At 55.4% G+C, this 15,118-nt stretch overlaps 1 protein-coding gene across 6 annotated transcripts in view; it reads left to right on the forward strand.

The window, feature by feature from the left end:
* Positions 1 to 15,118, forward strand: part of EXD3 (exonuclease 3'-5' domain containing 3) — a 254,749-nt gene that overhangs the window by 212,764 nt on the left and 26,867 nt on the right. The gene's annotated exons all lie outside the window — the stretch shown is intronic.

A 15,118-nucleotide genomic window follows, 5' to 3' on the forward strand; every position in this document is an offset into this window, starting at 1 on the left:
AGCATCTGAGCACAAGATGAGCCCGTTTGCAGTCATCTGGGCTCCTGAACTGGATGCATGACAGGCTGGATGAGGCTTGGAGCAACCTGGTCTGGTGGAAGGTGTCCCTGCCCATGGCACAGGGTGGAACAAGATGAGCTTTAAGGTCCCTTCCAACCCAAACCAGTCTCTGCTTCTGTGATTTTGTGATTTGCACACAGAGGGCTGGGAATAGGGCTTGCCTGGGCCATGCTGGGGGCACTGGATAGAGCCCAGATGGAAGAGCTGTTCCACAAAGACCTTCAGTTCTGTGTGTACAAATTAAAAACTCAGAGGAAAATCATCCCCCAGCCACTCATTACAGGAATTTTCCCACAGGCAAACCCCCACTAAAACGCTGAAATTATGCAAGAGATATTTTAGCACTGAAGCTGCCAGTGCAGGGCTGCTCCCTGCCATGGCATTGGGTGCCGCCTTCTGCCTCCAGCATCACAGCGTCCTTCTAGCCTTCCTGCAACCACCTTCAGCCCTCCTCAGCTCTGGCACTGCTTGCTTCCATTCTGGGGAGCAAGAGTTGGCAGGGGGATGCTGGCAGCATCATTCCTTGGCTGTGCCCTGCCACTCTCTACAATGCCAGCTTTGCCTGCAGTGCTGAGTTCACAGCCCATTTTCCAGCCAGATCCTGGATTTCCAGCATTCAGCTTCATCTGCTGAGCCTGACCCACCCCCCCCCGGCTGTCCCCTTCTGTCAGGGAGTTGTGCAGAAGGTCCCTCCTGGGCCTCCTTTGCTCCAGGCTGAGCCCCCTTCCAGCTCCTTCAGCTGCTCCTGGGGCACCAGACCGTTCTCCACCCTTCCCTCACTGGAGCTGTGCTTCCCTGGTTTCCCACAACGTGGACGGGTCCCCAGGGAAATGTCACCAGCAGATTTAAACTGACATCAGTGCAGACATGGTGCCATGAGCCTCCTGCCACCACTCAGCCCCTGTGTCTCCATCCCCTGCTCCAGCAGCAGCTGCTATCTGGCTTTTATTTTCAAGTTTTATTGCTCTGAGACTACAGGCTGTGCAAGGGGGGTGTTTCTAACTATCCTTCTTTTACTCAGATGATGTGTGGCTTGATTTTATGTGTTTTTCCGATGGCTTGTGCTTTCTGCCGGTGCAAAGCCTTTCTGGTTTATGGAATCAGGCCAGTTTAGCCAATGCCACTCACACCCTCTGCAGCCACCTGGCCTCCTATCCCAGACACCCAGGAGTGTAATCACCCATTAAAAAAAAAAAAAAAAAAAACAGCTGTGAAGAAAATGTTTAATTTTGCATCTCAGCACGTGCAGAGACCCCAGTGTCCCAGCCACGGCGTCAGACAAAGCTGGCTCTCCTGCAGGATGCATCTCCATAGGAAAGTGCCTTTCTCCTGGAGCATGCGGGCCCAGGGCGATGCCGACGCTGTCGTGGGCTCGGCGGGCGCATCCGGGACTGGCCGGCGCGATGGGGACACAGGAGAGCAGCAGCCTTGGTCGGCGCTGGGGCGGTGCTGGTTGGGTCCAGAGCCCATCCTGCGTCCCCTCGCCCGGCCCTGGAGTGCCAACAGCGATGGCAGCACGGCCTGAGCACCGTGCCCGCGGCCCGCAGCCTGTCCGCCGTGCCGGGCCGCACGGGCCGTGCCCTCCCGCCGGGGGACAGAGCCCAGAGCCGCCTTCCCTCGGGCGCTGCGCCGCCCCCTCGGCTCCCCTCTGATGTGGCCTCCGAAGGATGTGGCGACAATCAAAGTGCGGTGCCGGCGGGGTGCGAAGGGCGCTGAGGCGCTCGGTTTCCTGTTGGCAGCGGCGCGGCGAGCCCGGCCCCTCCAGCGCCCGGAGCCCGCCCGCACTCGGCCCACTCCCCGCGCCGCCAGCTCCATTCACAGCTGTTTGCTAAAACAACACACAGTGTGTCAACTCCCTCTAGGCCAAAAATAACTGCCGCCCCATTAACTCCGGCTGTTTGTTTGTTTTCAGCTGTTTTGTGCCCTTCTCGCGGGAGGGACGCTGCCCGAGGGGGCACGCAGGGCGGTTCGGTGGCACCCGCCCTGCCCGGGCGGAGCCCCGCGCTCCCCGCGCCGGGAGAGCTCGGTGCGCTGCGCTCACAGCGCAGCACCCGCTCCTGGCTCCGGGCTGCCTGGGCTTCTGCGCTGTGCGGGGTGATGGGGGCTCCCGCAGGGACAGGGCGGCCGGGTCCCGGGGAGATGGCCCCCAGCCCTGCCCCCTTGCCTCCACCAGATTTTGGGGACCCGATGGGATTGTAGGGCCACAGCAAAGGGTTGTTGTGGCTGCCTGTGGCTGCAGGCGCCAGGGAATGGGACAGCAAATGTCCCAGTAGGTGCTAAGCAGGGTGAGCAGAAGGAGAGGACTTAGTGGACTTCCTTAGGGGCTTTGGAAGTGAGGCTGAGGTGGGGAGCAAGAGCTCCTGGGGAGCTGAGAGTCCCCAGCCCCTCCACAGTCCCTCCTAACCCCACCTGCAGGATGGATTTTGCTTGGTTTTCCTGGGGAATCCACAAATAAGCATTTCAATTCTTAATCTTTCAGTCAGCTATCGGGACTAAGAATGATGGTTTTTACTCCCAAATGCCTGAAAAACTGTCTTGATTTTCAACCAGCTCTAAAGCAAAGGGAAAGTCTTCCAAATCAGAAGAAAAATGTCCCCAATGCCTGCAGGAAGAAGAGTCGCTTTAAAGAAGGAAATTCACATTTCCCACAGTGGCTGTGACAATATGTGTGCCCACAGTGGGCAGTCAGAGCCCTTCCCTACACATGTCCCTGGTGCTCTTCACCCATCTGCCCCTGGCAGCTCTCCCTAATCAGGCTCTTCAGGAGCCCCAAAGAGGGTTTGACAATGTCCCTCCCTGCAGGGACGGAGGAGGACAACGTGTCCCTGTACTGGGCACTGCTCAGGCCACACCTCAAGTCCTGGGTTCAGTTTTGGGATTCTCATGACAGAAAGACTTTGAGGGGCTGGAGCATGTCCAGATAAGGGAACAGAGACGGGGAGGGGGCTGGAGCACCAGGAGCGGCTGAGGGGGCTCAGCCTGGAGAAAAGGAGGCTCAGGGGGACTCTTCTGCCTCTGACAATCATGTTTATGGAGTAGGTTTTGCTGGCACTTAAGAGCACATGCAGATTGTGCTGTGTCCATCTCATGTAACTGCTGTGGTGGGGAGGGTTCTAGCAAAATCCTCAGCATCACACTGAGGGTGGAACTGGGGCATCCAGGAGTGCTACTGAAACCCCTCACATCACCAGTGCCCACAGGTGTCCCCAGGAGGGGACACCACCCATCCCTTTAGGAGGTGCAAAAATGCAGCAGGACCATGGGACTGAGTACCTCACAGAGCACGAGACCCAGTGCAAATAATCCAGGGAGCATGCAGGGCAGTGAAACCCCCTGTTTGTCACTCCCCAGCCACTGTCAGAAAGTCCCATAAATGGCCTTTTCCACAATGAAAAATAAGAAGTTATGTCTGTCATGAAGGAGAAGGGAATATTTTGTATGCTGGGTGAAATCAGAGCAAGTCAGTCCCACCCAGGTCACTGTCACAGCCACTTCTGCATTGCACCTGACAGCTCTCACCCCTGCAGCCACTTTGCAGAGCTTTGCCTGATTAAAATTATCTTCACAGGGAGGCAGGCCAGGGAAAACATTGAGAATGGCTGTTTAAAATGTCCATCCAAGGGTCTCAAATTGCAGTGGACTTTGTGGGGAAGGGTTGAGTTCTCCACCCTGGGGAAACACTCCTCATGGGTGAGTAGGGGGAGATGTCTGTGTTTACCAAAATTTCTGCTTCTGTGAGGAAGATTTGGCCCTGTATGGAAACAGGACTGCCTTATCTGGGCACTGGAGGCTCCTTCACACTTCCAACATTGAAACCATCACACACAACCACTGGTGCACAGAAGTCTGTGTGATGTCCCCACAGAGACAAAGTAGAAATGTCAATGGGGAAATTATAAGCTGAAAGAAACATTATCCAGGAGGTTGTGGGCTGCTGCAAGTTACAAATGTGGAGCAAAACCCTTTATTTGGTGATAGCAGTAGCTGCTCAGGTTGATTCATTTGGGCAGAAGCTGCCCTGGACTGTGCTGGTCATCCAGGATCTTTTATCTTCATTAACTTGCCATTGACAAGACCAATAATGGAGCCATGGGGAACACAGCAATAGAGGTTTTCTTCCTGCTCAGGAAGATTTTGCAGTTTGGAGTTTGGGCTGTGCAGAATGAGCCACCAGCTTGGGTGTTTTGTTTGTTGACCTTACTGGAAAGCTTATGATTGTCATCAATGTGATTTCTAATTTCAGGAGGTTCTTTCCATTTTTTTCTCTCCCTTACCGACAAAAGTTATTGCCACCCAATAAGTTTCCCCTTATGTGAGAGATGAAGGTGGTTCCTCACAACAAGTGAGAATTTCTCACCTTGTTTTGCAAACAGCCTCTGGTCTGTTCAGACTTGGCTGGTGTCCCTGTCTTCATCAGTCTGTTTGTAATGGGATGGTCACCCCATTATTGTCTAATGAAAAGCCTCTTCCAGCCCTGATGTTTCACTCAATCTTTTGGCATCTCACATCTACATTTTTCTGGGAAGAGAAAGGCTTTGGGGGCATTCAACCCCAGCCCAGCCCTGTGAGGTGGCTCCAGGGCAGGGGCAGTGCAGGCCGTGGGTAATGCTTGCACAGCACATGGATGCTCAGGTAAGATTTACATTTAAGCCCGCCAAGCCACAGCTTTCCATGACTCATGTCCTCAGGAGACCCCAGGCCTGGCTTTCAGAGCTGGGTGTCACAGCTTCCCAGGACAGCAGGTTTGGCCTGGGGCCTGGCTTTTTGTACTGGGGTGCACGTGATGTCTCCAGGGGCTCAAGTGATGGCATTTTCCTTTCAGACTTTGCAGAGTAGTAGGAGACATTCTTGGTGCTGTCTGACATAGGAGGTTTCTCATTTCTCATTTCTCCTCTGGGAAAATGATGAGAGAACAAAAAATAATAAATTTTAAAAGACACAGTGGTATTTTTTTCTAGTTTTGAGAAGTCGTTTCTCTGTTTGTTAAAGACAGTGGAGGAATAGACATTCACTGTGTGGAAGAAACCATGTCTGGTGTGGTCCCAAGTCCATCACCTCCAAGTCCTCCAACAACTTGCAGGGAGTGAGAGAGACTCTGGAAATAAGGCCAATAAATGGGCTCAGCACAAATCCTGAGCATGTTGTGCCCCTGACTGCTGGTCTGGCTCTCATGCTGTGGTGGACACATGTCCTGGGCCATTTCCTTTGGGCAGGAGGGAGCTCTGGGCTGTCCCTGCCTCTCCTGGAGCCTAAACATCCCCTTCCCTATCTGATCAAGCATCTCACCTCCAGCCTGGTTGCAGAGGGCTTATGGCTGGAAAAACATAGCTAAAATTAATTTGGTTTGAATAGAGGGTCTGAAGACACTGGAGAGTAGGAAATGCACATGCTGGCCTTGTGTGTTGGAGCTCGGGGCACTCCAGAGCAACCCCTGCACCCTGGAGGGACCTGCAGTAGTGGCTGGCAGATGCCAGAACTGTGTCAGCTCTGCATGGCACCGAGTTCCCACCACAGACCCTGCTCCCAGGAACCAGCCACTGAGAGATCTATAGTTCATGAGGGTTCACTCACCTTCCTGGACACTTGGAAGTGTCTGGTGCTTCAGTCTGGGCTATTCACCCACAGCAGTAGCTTGGAGAGGAATTTGTCTGATCCCTGAAGTCCCTAACTGCTGATGGGAATCTTTGTCCTCAGCTGGTGTCTCTCCCACAGACAAGGAAGGAGTTCCGAGCACAGGATGCAGCTGAACACCAAACTCAGGCAGTTCTGAGTCCTGTGCCCGGTATCTGTGCTGTGGTGGTGCAGCTGGGAAGTTGGGGAAATGGAGCAGAGAGCTGAGCTGGTGTGTCTGAATGCAGTCCCTGCTCCCCTCACAGTGCCAGGCTGCTCCTCTGAGTGTAGTACAGGCAAAGAAGGGGCAAATTGGTTTATTCTGACAGCATAAAGGCAGCCCCTCACCAGCCCACTCACTGGAGGAGCAGTGGGGCACCACCGGAGCCCTGGCCCCCACTCCTCCTAGGCCTCCAGCAAACCTTCCTGCAGAGCTGGGGGCACCTTGTACCTGTGGCTTTTGTTCATGGCAGGGTTTCAGTGTCACAGCCGTGGTGGGAATTCACACACATCCCCATGGCCTCATCCCCATCAGGATGGGCAGCACTGTGGCTCTCTCCAGTGCTGGTGCTGGTGGCAGCCCTCGGCGTGGGGCCTGGCATGGCAGGGACACCTGGTCTGATGGAGCCAACCCCCATTTGGGAGTCTTTGTTCCTGCCATGCAGCAGGCTCGCTGCTCCTCTTTCTTTCTATCCCTTTGCTGGTTCTGCTGTGATCCTGTGGCCAATGAAAAGCCTCTTCCAGCCTTGGCAGTGGGACACATTGAGGTGACAAATCCCTGCACACCAGGACTGTAATTTATTTACTTATTGTCACAGCCTCACTGGGCCTCAGTTGAGCCTCTGAGCTCTGCAGCTGCGTCACCTTTTTGTTTTCATCTTCTCACATTTTTCTAGACGCTGTGTTTTCAAATCTCCGGTTTGTTTTGAATGCCAGGGAAACGGACACACCACAGCGAATTCCCAGCCTGGACCACGTCGGGTGAGGCAGGGCTGATGTGTGAAGGCGCCTGCTGGGAGCGTGGTCACTCTGCTCGGTGGTCACACTGCTCCCCTGGTCACTCTGCTCGGTGGTCACTGTGGCTGCAGCCCCCGGGAGGACAGGGAGCCCCGCAGCCAGCAGAGCTCCTCCCAGCTGGGACCGTGGGATCCGTCTCATCTTGGCATGACTCTGTTGTGTTTCCTCCCAGTGGCCCCGGGAGTGCCCAGTCCCTGCCGTTCAGTGCCAGCAGACCCAGCCAGATGGGGGTCCAGGCTGAGCAGTCAAGGGGACCCTTGTCCCCAACCAACCTCAGCTCACAGAGTGGCTTTGGGCTGGACTGGGCAGAGTAGGAGCCCTGCAGGGGCAGCTGCGGGCACTGCTGGCTGTGCTGCTGTGGGTGCTGGCTGGAAGCAGCCACTTCGGCAGGAATTTGCCTGTCCTGATTAATTTCCCACGGGATTTGTTAGGCTCCAGTTCTGGGTGATGCTCAGATTGGCTGATAGTGCTCTAGGACCCACAGGATACCCCACCAGCACCCTCTCCTTAGCATTTATTTTAAAACAAGGAATTTCATGGCCACCTTAGCAGGTCAAGCACGTGGTTATCCTGTGTCTTGTCAGCAATGCAGAGAGTCCTCTGGGGTTTAGGCCTAAAATTTGGAGCCTTTTTGAATACTTTGAGTGGTTGTCTGGCTTTGTTCTCTGCCTCCAAGGTCACTAAACCTGGGCTTGGAGTGCTGCAGGAGGGGATCTCACATCCTACTGGTTTCAACATCACGGTAGTCGCACCACAGTTGACCTCTCCTTGACCACACAGAGGACCTCCTCCCTTTCCTTCCCACATCCCCTGCTGCTGTTGGGGAGCAGATTCTGTTTGTGGATCATCCGTTTCTTCTGTCTGGCTGTCAATTTGTCAGATCCTGATGGTGTCATTTGGGGTTTTTGACCAATTCTTCATACTTTGTGGTTTTGTCTCTGATGTTGCTTCATCTCACATGCCCTTCAGAGCAGCCCAGGGATTCACCAGGGTAAAGGCAGGCTGAGGATGTGCTTGCACATGCAGGAAGGGCAGGAGGGGCAGGAAGGGCAGGGAGTTGGGAGCAATCATTGACCTGGAGCACGGCACAGTGCCCAGAGTAGAGCCTTAGCCCCTGGTCTGGCAGAGACAGGCCCACATTCCCTGCTAGCTCTGTCTGGTGAGGAGCACAGGGACAGCAGGATGGGGACACCTTCCATCTCTACCAGAGCCTCCAACAGGTACCAGCAGCCTCCCTGCCCACAGGGACCTTGGCTTTCCTCTCCTTCCCACAGAAAGTTCAGGGAAAGGTGAGGCTTGGCTCTGTGGAGATACCACCCCTCTAGTGCTCCAAAAAGGGCAGGCACTGGAGTAGCCATAAGGTGGCTCTTGGGAGGTTCTTCCATGGGGAATGCTGAGATGCTGTGGTCCTGAGGAGCAATGGAGTCTTTGGTAGTGTGTCTCTTTTGGGGTGCCTTGGCCTTGTGCTGGCTCTGAATAACCTAGAGCGAGGCTTGGGGGCTTCATCCTGTGAGACCACCAGACCAGCTCAGCTAGGAGCATTTGTGCCCCTTCACTTTCCCCCTACTCTTGTGACACAAAGAGCAAAGCTGCCAGTTTGCCTGGAATGACCTCTGTGCCCTCCAAGCCTAACCCCTTCCTTGGAAAGACAAAAATCCCATTGCCTTGCACCTACATCTGTTTAGCGAACAGTTTAACCTAACAAGATTAGCATTTGAGGTCAGCTCTTCTGTTTTTACGTTTTCCCCCCGCCGTTTGCAGAGAAAACAGCATTGGATTTGGGACAAAAGCTCAAAACCCCTCATTTGTAAGTAGCGCAGCCTTTGGAAACTGTTTTGTTCCAAAGTTACCTGGGGAAGGGCTTGTGAATCCTCTCCTAAAGCAAACAGGAGCTGGCCAAGGGGATCAGCCCCAGGGAGGATGGAGCCCAACATGGAGCATCACACCCAGAGCAGGGGAAATTCCAATGGGTTATTGCTCCCAAGGAAGTTTGTGAGCAGAGAGGATGCAGTAGCAGGGAGGAGCTGCAGTGAGGTGGCTGAACAGGAGTGAATGGGAACATTCCCTGTTCCCCCACAGACACCCTCCAGTGATGTTCCAGCACACACCTCCATCCTATTGGAAACACATGGGGAGTGCAGGCACATCCCTGATGAAGGAAGCCACAGAAGGAGAGGATCACAGAGTTATAGAATCACAGACTCTTGGAACTCTTAAGGTTGGAAAAGACATTTAAGATCATCAAGCCCAACCATGATCACTATGTTCACCACTAAACTGTGTCCTCACATGCCAGGGATGCTGACTCCACCACTGCCCTGGGCAGCCTGTTTCAGGCCTTTACAACCTTTTCTGTGAAAAAAAAAATTCCTAATATCTAATCATGTGAGAGCAGTGGGCAGCAAAGCCGAAGTAACCTGTGAGGGTACACAAGTGGATCTTTGAATGTGTGTGTTTACTTGTTCCTTAACCATCAGCACATCCCACGAGGAACCCTTCCATCGGTCTGGATTTGCACCCCGCCGTAGCCTGGCACTGCCCAGGGAGGTGACAGCCTGAAGAGTCCCTAGGGACTCATCATCAGAGCTGGGGGGAAAAGGAAAAGGGCTTGATTTTCATTCTCTGGGACCGTTTTCCCCTCCCTCTTCTCCTGCCCACCCCCTCCCTTTTCGCCACATTGTGCTGAGCTTGAATCGGGCCTTCACAAAGGGGATTAGGGGCTGGTTGCTGATAAATAGGAAAGCAGGTTGGAAGCGTGGGAACCAGCCATGGCGCAGCACGGAGGGACATTCCTGCTCCGGAGGGCCAGGCGGGAGCAAAAGTCCGGGCTAACCCCGGGTCACCCGGGGGAACCCAGCTCCTGAGAAGATTTGTTCGGACACTGGCTTTTGTTGTGCACAGTTCCGTGTCAGCCCAGCGTGGCTCTTGCCGCTATTGATGGGAAGGAAAGCGCTATTGTCCAGCGCCCGAGGGCCCCCCTTTCACTCAGTGCTTTCGGGGTGACGTCAAGAAGGGACGTGGGAACCCAAGCAGCCAGCCCAGAGTGGTCCCAGCCCTGTCCCGTGTCTGCCGAGGCGAGCAGGGATGCTCAGGGCTCCCTGGGAGCTGAGCTCTGCTCTCCCTGTGTGAACCATCCCACCCAGGTAGGATGGATCCTCCTGCAGACAGCTGGGTGGGAATGTGGAGGGTGCTTTTTTTAATATCAGCTTTTTTTTTTTAATCAGAGAAATTTCCCAGAGGAAAGGGATGATCTTGCCAAAAAATTCCTTCTGGGAAATGTCTGCTGGATTGAGAGCATGACCACCCAGTCCTGTGAGTCCCAGGGGTGTCTGTGGTGTCCACTTCCACCCCACCTCACACCTGCTGGAATGTTGAGCATCCCTCATTCTGATGCTTTTAATCTCCACCTGCAGACCCCGGGAGAGGTGGGAGAAGTGCCCAGGACTGGTCTGACCCCTGGTCCAGCTCCTGCTCTGGCCTCTTTTCAGGAAGAGGCCAAGCAGGGAATTTCCCCATGAGCTCTGTGGGTTCGTGCAGTGAAGCTGCCTGGAGCAGCCAAATGGAGATCAGCTGCTTTGCATCTGATCCTGAGGCTGGAGCAGCAACACGGAGCATCTGGGGACAGGCAGCACGCCAGGGAGGCAGCCTGCTGGGAAAATCCCTCCTTTTCCCCCTGTGACCTGACAGCGAGGAGCTGAAGGTGACCTTGAACCCTGCAACTGGTCCTGGCTGGGCTCTGCATGGTTTATCCACCAGCCCAGGCTCAAAAAAGGAGCTGAGCACCAAGGCTGGGACTAGCTCCCAGCCCTCGCTCCTCCTCTGAAGCCAAATTTTGCTGTCAAAGGCTCCAGCATGGCTCTGGGAGCCTCACAGGGTCAAAAAAGCTCAAAGGGGCTGAACCAAATGGTTTATACAGCCATATCTATGTGTATATGGATGTAGACCAACAAGCTTTGTGTCCAGCAGGGAGGCAAAGGGGGAGAGTGACAAATATTTGCTGCTGGAAGGTCCTGTGTCAGCATTCCACCACATCAGGAGGGAAAACAGAAGGCTCCCCTATGAGCTGTGATTGCCCCAGAGAAATGGAGAAATCACAGCTCCAGGCACAGTGGGACTGTGGCTGCTTCACTGCTGAGAATGCACATTGCCCTTCCTGAGGAATCTTGTTGGGCAGCTGTGGAAATACTCATGGAGGTCACTTGGGAGCCTAGGAGCTGCCAGGGCAGCATGGCTCTGCTAGGGCCGGGCTGCAGCCAGGGTTCTTCTGAAAGACCTCTGAAAAAAGTGGGAATGGCTTCCAAGTAGCTGGATTATCAACTGGTCTGGGTCCTTCCTGGTGGGTCAAAGAAGTCACCACCTTTATTGGGTCCTTGCCCAAAGTGGCTCCCTGGCCTCACACATCTGAGTGCAGGGACTCACCATGCTGCTGAGACCCTGACCCACAGCTGAGCCAGCATGTGGCAAGCCAGGGTGTCCCTGGGGATCCTGGGAGGGCACACAGATGGAGACAAGGATGAGGATGAGGACAGAAATGAGGATAGGGATGAGGGTGAGGATGTGAATTGGAATGGGAATGGGGACAAGGATGAGTCTTCTTGGCAGGGCCTGTTGTAACAGGACAAAAGGTGATAGTTTTCAACTGACAGAGGAGAGATTTAGATTAGATATAAGTTTTTTACAATGAGAGTGGCGAGGCCCTGGCACAGGGTGCCCAAAGAAGCTGTGGCTGCCCCATGCCTGCCAGTGTCCAAGATCAGGCTGGACACGGCTTGGAGCAGCCTGGGAAGTGTCCCTGTGGAAGGTGTCCCTGCCCATGGCAGGGGGTGGCACTGGATGGGCTTTAAGGTCCCTTCCAACCCAAACCAGTCTGGGATTCTGTGGTTCCATTGTTTGAAAGCAGACTGGAGCTCAGGGGCTCTCTGGGATGCCTCACTGGCACTTGTGGAGGTGCAATGGGCAAACTCCTAGCACTTCCAACCATCCATGGAACACATCAGCCAGGACAGACAGCACAGGTGGGGCCTGCTCAGGCATGGACACCTCCTTCCTCAACGGCTGCATCAGCCCAGGAGAACAGTCCTGCTGGGGCTCCCCTTGTCCCAGCATCCCAACCCCACCATGGGTTTTGAGCTGGTGACACTCACTGGTGGCAGCCCCATGTGCCAGGAGCTGTGGTGACTCTGCCCTCAGCCCTCCCTCAGTCCTGAGCCCCTCCTGGCCTGTGAGTGGCTCCATTCCCATGTGTCATCCCTTTGGCTCTCTGCAGAAGAGCTGTTTGCTGGTGTGAAATGTGGTGTCAGTTCCTGGCTGTTTGGGTGCAGTTCTGTGCTGTAGTGGTGCTGACATGTCCTGATGCCACATGTGTCTGTCCCGGGGCTGCACTCACTGACAGCCCCATCACTGTTACCCCAGAGCTCGGACGTGCAGTGACACTGCCTGGCAGGAGCCCAGCCCAGCCCATGGCCCTTCTCTTTCTTGTTCTCTTTCTCTCCCAGCTATTCCCATTACCAAGCTGTGCTCCCTTTGCGGTTCATTCCCACCAAGCAGGCTGTTTCATGCTGCTTGAAAGGATTCACTGCCCTTTGGCAGAGGTGCCCCTGTGTCCTGACACCCAGAGCTGTGTGATAACAGTGCAGCCTTGCCACCCCATACCAGAATCCAGGGATAAACCGTGGCTGGCCCGTGGGCTGCAGATTGTTTGCCAGGATGGTGATGAGCTTCCCTCCCTGTAGGGCTGGGAGTTGGGATGGTTCCTTTGGGAACCACTGTGCCACCCACAGTCAGGAGGACCGGGACACGGGGACACCTGCCCACACGACCCCACTGTGACCCTGGCCCGGCGGGCTGGCTCTGTGTGGGCACAAATTCACAGAGATGAGCTGAGTTTGAGCCGACACGAGCCCGGCGTCATCTGCTTTACAGGCGAACCAGCAGAAATCTGGTCCTTCGGTTTCTCTCCAGGCACCTGAGAGCAGCCAAATCTCGGGAGTGCTGAGCACTTCGGCAGTGACTGCAGCGGTGCCCGGTGCCCGCGGCACCCGTCCCGGGGCAGGCCGGGCCAGCGGCCATTTGGCCCAAGGCGGTGCCGGGCGGTGCCGGGACGGGGGCGGCCGGAGGGGCCCGATCGCACCTCGGCCGGAGATGAAAGAGCCGCGGGCCGGGAGATGAAAGAGCCGGCGGGGCCGCAGCGGGCGAGCACGGAGGGGAGGGGAAGCCCCGGGAGTTGCTTTTCCTCTCATCTCTGCCGCGCAGCAGGACGGCGACAGCCAGCGCCAGGCGTTCCCATGGCCCCCTCCCGGCTCCGGGCTGAGCATCCATCGGGGTGCTGCGTGGAGGAGGGGAGGCTCTGGGCTGTCTGCTGAAGGAGAAGGGCTGCAGGGGGTATAATAATCTCTCTTTTCATAATTTTTGTCATGGGGGGATAAAGAGCCCCTGAGACAGAGACTGCGGTAATCCTGGGGACAGCCAGAGTCACCATGAGCCAGGCAGGTGTCCCCTGGGCTGCTGAGGATGCTCTGCTCCAGAGGCCCCTTTAATCTCCTGCACTGGAGCCGTGTGTCCCCAGAGGCTCCTGCAGGGCAGAGAGAGCAGAGGCTGGCACTGACAGGCAACCTCGCCTTCTCCAGGAAGCCTCGGACCTGGAGGTTTGGACTTTGATGTGCTTTGGGCTTTGAAGCTGAGTTTCCAAGACCAAATGGCAAGCTACTGCTCCCAAAATATTCTCCCCAGGGACCTGGTGAAGGTCTATTTTTCATTTATTTTTATCACTTTTGGATGCAAGAGCTTGTACAAGGATCTGGGCTCTTGCTTTGAGGTGCTTCAACTGTGCAGGTACCCACAAAATGGAGCTGAGCAGGAGCAGTTCCCACCCAGCTGCTACCTCCAGGGCAAACACCAAGTCTGCTCACTCCAGCAGCTCAGACAGAGTTCCGAGGGGTTTATCCTCCAACCCTGGCCCTGTGTGTCCCAGAGTTCTGCCAAGCTGCACGATTTGTGGTGGCCAGGGGCCCTGACTGGCTATGGCCACAAGCAAAGGCAGTGAGTAACAGGGCACTGATCCCTGACACAGCAGGAAGGGTTCAGGCTGCAGGAACCCACAGAGAGTTGTGTGAAGATGCTGATGGAGCCAGGCAGGTCTCCAGCTTGGCTTCTGCATGACCCAGACTGCAATGTGTTCATCCCTTCATGGACTGGCTTGAAAATTTGAGCGAGTCTCTTGTTGCAGCTTATCCTGTTGTGTTTGCAATTTCATTGCCTCAGGGTTGTTTGGTTGGTCCTGGACTCCTTGATTGGGTTCAGGCAGACCTCAGGTGGGGAAGCAGAAAATCCAGAGCTGCCCTCTAAACCAGCCCTCTGTGTCTCCTTTCCTGTTTATCACTGCTCTCCCTGGTAGGTCCAGGGCTGTCACCTGCCCCGAGAACCACTCTGTGCATGGCCCATGCTGGACCCACTGGATGCCTGGAGCTGGGGAGCAGGTCTGGGGAGCTGGGCTGGGCTGAAGACACTGGACAAACTGTCCCAGCTCCTCTCTCACAGCTGCAGCAAGTCTGACAGTGCTCTGCCTGCTCCTCCCTGGAAAACACCAAGCTTTGCAGGGTTCAGTTGGCACTCGGAAGCCTGGGGACAGTTGCCTGAGGGACAGCTCCGCTCTGTGCCTCCCCTCTGCACCAACTCTCCCTCCTCTTGCCTCGTCTGCCCTGGACACTGGGTAAGGATCTCTTCTCATCTTGCCCTAAGCCTCACAGCCCTGACCCTGGCCCTGGCTCAGTTCCTGGCTCAAAGGTGCTTCTGAACCAGGGGTAGCTAGCAACAGCTCGCCCACCTTTGTCTCCATCACAGGGACACGTGGCAGGGCAGGGCAGGGCAGGTTTGCCCTCACCTCTCAAGCACCAAGGCACCTGTGTCAGGTGAGGAACTAAACCTGCCCCAGGTTTCCCAGGACACTAAGAGTGAACCAAGAGCTTTTGAAACCAGCCCAGAATTACACTGGGACAGAGCCTGCATTATTGTGCCTTAGCTTCCCCATGAATTCCAGTCCTCTGACATATTTAGATCAAACCTGATGACCCAAATCTGACTGCAGCAACTGAGAGGAGAAGTGACCCTCCAAAAAGAGCAGCCCAAAGAGCCCTTGCGTGTGCTCCGGGCCACCCCGGGCCGCTGCACCTATGCACAGAGGAGCAGCCAGGCAGCACAGAAGTGATTCACTAGCTTTAATTCAATTACTTTGCAAGGCACCTCCGCAGGATGCACAGCAGCGGGACGGCTCCGCAGGCTCTGGACGCTGTCACTGACAGCCTGTGTGAAACAGCTCAGTGGGCTGGGGGCCAGTAAACGTGTGAACAGAACCAACCTGCCCGTGTGCAGCGGGACCTGCCAATGGAGCTGGGGCAGCAGAGGGTCACCCCATTGCTAGAGTGGGCCAGCAGCT

This window comes from Vidua chalybeata, chromosome 21, assembly GCF_026979565.1.
Source record: "Vidua chalybeata isolate OUT-0048 chromosome 21, bVidCha1 merged haplotype, whole genome shotgun sequence".
In the NCBI taxonomy this organism is placed as follows: Eukaryota; Metazoa; Chordata; class Aves; order Passeriformes; family Viduidae; genus Vidua; species Vidua chalybeata.